This window comes from Cupressus sempervirens, chromosome 1, assembly GCF_028749045.1.
Source record: "Cupressus sempervirens isolate cs-2001-9-10 chromosome 1, ASM2874904v1, whole genome shotgun sequence".
Taxonomy (NCBI): domain Eukaryota; kingdom Viridiplantae; phylum Streptophyta; class Pinopsida; order Cupressales; family Cupressaceae; genus Cupressus; species Cupressus sempervirens.
In genome coordinates this window covers 334,003,162-334,007,668 of record NC_143118.1, presented here as the reverse complement: position 1 = coordinate 334,007,668, position 4,507 = coordinate 334,003,162, and positions in this window count along the sequence as shown.

Below are 4,507 nucleotides of genomic sequence, written 5' to 3'. Positions count from 1 at the left end.
AATGGATGGTTATGCCTTTTGTGCCTTCGAATGCACCTAGCACATTTATGTGGGTGATGAATACAATGTTGTGACCTTACATTGTTAAGTTTGTTGTAGTTTATTTTGATGATATTTTGATCTATAGTAGAAGAAAGGAAGAACACTTACAACACTTGAGGATCATCTTGAGTGTATTAAGGAAGGAGAAGCTCTTTGCAAACTTGAAGAAGTGTAGATTCATGCAAGCTAGTTTTACCTTTCTACGTTTTTTCATTTCTCAAGTTGGTGTTCAGATGGATCCATAAAAGGTAAAATAAATCCTAGAATGGCCCAATTCTTCTAGTATAATAGAAGTACAAAGTTTTCATGGGTTGGTAACTTTCTACCGAAAGTTTATCCAAAATTTTAGTAGTATTATAGCACCCATAATAGATTGTACCAAAGGAAGGGAGTTCACATGGACAATAGATGCTGAAGAGAGTTTTAAATTCTTGAAGAAATAGGAAATTGAAGCTCCCATATTGACACTTGCAAATTTTGAAAATGTTTTTGAAGTAGAGCGTGATGCTTCATATGTTGGGATAGGCATTGTTCTTATCCAATCAAGTAATCCTATAGCCTTCTTTAGTGAGAAATTAAATGAAGTAAGAAAGAATTATTATACCTACGATCTAGAGTTTTATGCAATTGTCCAAGCATTAAGACATTGGAGACACGATCTAGTCCCACATGGGTTTGTGCTATTTATCGATCATATTGGTCTAAAATATCTCAACAATCAAAAGAAGTTGAATAGTAAACATGCTAAGTGGGTATCTTTCTTATACGAATATACCTTTTTTCTGAAACATAAGTTTGGAAAAAAAATCAGGTTGTTGATGCCTTGAGCAAGCATGCTACATTATTAACCACAATAGAAATAAAGGTCACTGGTTTTGATGCTATTAAGGCCTTGTATGAGACTAATGATGATTTCTAGGAAATTGTAGAAGAGCTAAAGGCTTCATCTTCTAGTAAGTTGGATAATGTGAAAGGTGACTATTTTATGTAGGATGGTTACATCTTTAAAGGCAAACAAATATGTATACTAGGTGGATCTATGCAAGAAAACATTATCGAGGAATTTCACAGTGGTGGAAGTTAGCTAGACACTTTGGAAAGGACAAAGCAATAAACTTGGTTGAAGATAAGTATTATTGGCCCAAGATAAAGAGGGACATCACTAAATATGTGGCAAGTTGCAAAATCTATCAAGTGGCTAAAGGACATTCACAGAATATAAGATTATACATATCTTCATCAATACCCACTAACCATTGATTGAATTGAGTATGGATTTTTCATTTGGTCTCCCACATACTCAACAAGGTAATGATTCTTATTTTGTGGTTGTTGATCAATTTTTTAAAATGGTCCACTTTATTGCTTATAAAAAGACCAATGATGCAACTAGAATAGAAGAACTATTCTTCTTAGTAATTGTCAATTTACATGGTCTTCCAAAGACCATTACCTCTAATAGAGATACTAAGTTCTTGAGTCATTTTTGGAGGACTCTCTGGAGGAAATTAGGAACAAATTTATACTTTAGTAGTGCCTATCATCCTCAAATTGATAGAAAAATAGAGGTAGTTAATCAGAGTTTTGGAAATTTGTTACACTACATTGTGGGTGAGAAGCCTAAACAACAGGACATGGCATTACCCCAGGAAAAATTTTCCTACAATATTTTTGTTAATAGATCCACTAGAAAATATTTGTTTCAAATTTTCTGTGGTCAAAACCCTCAAGGTGTTCTATATCTTGTGTCACTTCCTTGGGAGATAGAATTAGTGATGATGGAGTTGGCTTTAATGAACACCTTCACCAGCTCCAACAAGATGTTAGACAAAAGTTACAAGATAGTAATGTGAGTTACAAGATTGTTGGAGATGCTACTTAGAGAAAAAAAATTATTGTAGGTGACTTGGTGATGGTTTACTTGAGGCATAATGATTTCCTATAGGAACATGCCATAAATTGAAGTATAAAAAGATTAGGCCTTGCAAAATCATCAAACAGATCAATGATAATGCTTATGAGGTTAGCTTGCTAGCACATCTTGACATCTCCCCTATTTTTAATGTTTCTAATTTATAAAAATTCCATGGAGATGTTCCAAATATAGATGACATACAAGGAGTGGATTGGAAACATCACCTTCCCAATAATAAGGAAAAGATTGCCAAAATTCTTAACAAGCAGAATACCGCCACAAGGCATGGCTAGCATAACAAATACTTGATGCATTGGGAAGGGTCACCTGAAATAGAGAGTACATGGTTATTTGAGTGGGTAGTAATGCAGTTAGATATTACAAAATTACAACAATTTGTAGATAGCCACTTACGCGAGCTATGTTTCTTTCCAAAAGGGAAGAATGCTACATTAACTTCTAGGAGTCATAACTTTTGACTCAGACCTAGGTTTTCTCTCAAACTTTTACAATGGTTTTAGAAAGGGGGAGTTTGATGGCACAAAATTTCAACTTAGCTCCATTGTGTCTAGAAGAATTCATTTTTTAGGTCCCAGAAAATCTGTTTAGACTCCCAAAACTCAGTATACGTAAATTTTGTCTATTTCTTAGATTTTATTTTTTGCAATAACTTCAAATGGAAATTCCCAAATTTTAAGGTTGGTTGGCAGGTCAAGTTGTCATAGCTTAAGGAAAGTCTAGTTTTATTTTCAGCTTTTTAGGAGTTAATCTCAAAGGTTACCTAAAATGGTAAAATTGAAGATTTATTAAAATTTGCCAAAAAAGTTAATTTTTTTTTTTCAAAATTTCAAATTTAGAGAGTTTTTAGTTATTTAAGAAGCAATAAAGTGATGTATAAGGGCATTGGTTAATGGAAAGTATTTGAGTTTCAAAATATGCTTGTTGCTTCTGTATTTTTCTGTATGTTTTCCTTCCATAGAATGCATTATTGTAATTAGGAAGTTGGATACGACATCATTTTTTATTCTTATAAGAACTATTATCTTTTAGATTTTTCACTATACTCTTTAAATTAAATCTATTTTTCACTAAGACTTGCAAGAATATCTTTCTTGTTATAGAAAACAAGGAAGAGGGGAGCTTCACCTTGATCAATTTCCTTATTGAAAATAGGGGAAACATCTCCATAATAACTCAAATTAATTTTTTATTATCTTTAGATTTATCTTTACTTTTCTTCTCAAAATATTCCTCTACCCTTTATGGTCTTCATCCTAAAAAATATCCAAATGATCCCCCTTCTCATGCTTGTACTCATAATCTATTTCAAGGATAATTTTCTCTCTTAAATTCTTTGTTCTAAGCTCCTTATCTAGAAACTAAGTTGATCTTCTTTCTATAGAACTCATTTCCTATTTTTATCCTTCTAAGTCACCATTTTCTCATTAACTTATTTGATATAAACCAAAAGTAATTCCATACTTTGTATTTCTATGAAAGAGAGAAATATCAAATTGCATTGCAATAAGGAATGAATACATTAAAAATATAAATAGGAAAATGGAATAGTTGTGGGAATTTTACCTCTAACTAATATATAATTACCTACTAACTATCTACAAAAATGATTTACACCAAATGTATCATGCTTACATTCCCCCCTTAATACATTATGCCTACAAATGACAACTCCCCCAATAGAAATTCAAATTTCACATTGCTAAGGGGCTTCATGAGTATATTGACAACCTCCAAAGTTGAAGACCAAAATTTGAGCTGAATGTATTGGTTTATACTCTATTATTGAATATTATGACATTCAAACTCAATATGCTTGGTATCAAGATTTCTAAAAATTTTATACATACCTTGATTATCGCAAAATATAACTAGTGGCTCATACTCTAGGATATTCAATTTCTCTAGTATATGACATAACTAAATTGCCTAACATATAGATCCTTGTACGATGTGAAATTAAAATTTTATGGATGAGACACTAATTAAATTTTTTTTCTTATTCATCAATGAAGTTGGACTAGATCCAAGACGAAAAAGATAACTTGATATCAGATATTTTTATCCTTGATAACTACACAATGGTGGGTTACACTTCTTTGAACATCTTATTTTCTTGTAAAATCACTTTATAAAGAAAATGTGATTATTTAAGCCTTGGGAGATCCCATTTGAAGGAAACATTTAAAAAGTACTAGATCAAAGCTTCTTAGATTAAAAAATATAATTGATATTACCTCTCTACTCTGTAATCATACTTTCAATGGAGTCTCTTCTTTGCATTTATGAAAATGTTACAAATGAAATCATGTTGACTTTAGATTTTTAGGGATCAAATAAATTCATTTGAAAATCCTGGATGAATTATGATTTTAATTTGAAACTATTTCCAGTGATTTTGTTTTAATATAGCTTGAGTTTATTATGAAAAGTTATATTTTTTCATTTCACTAAACATAGATTTTAACCATATATCAAGTTTCATGTTAAATCCTAATGGAAAATAGTAAACTAAAGAAGAAAAATGATAAA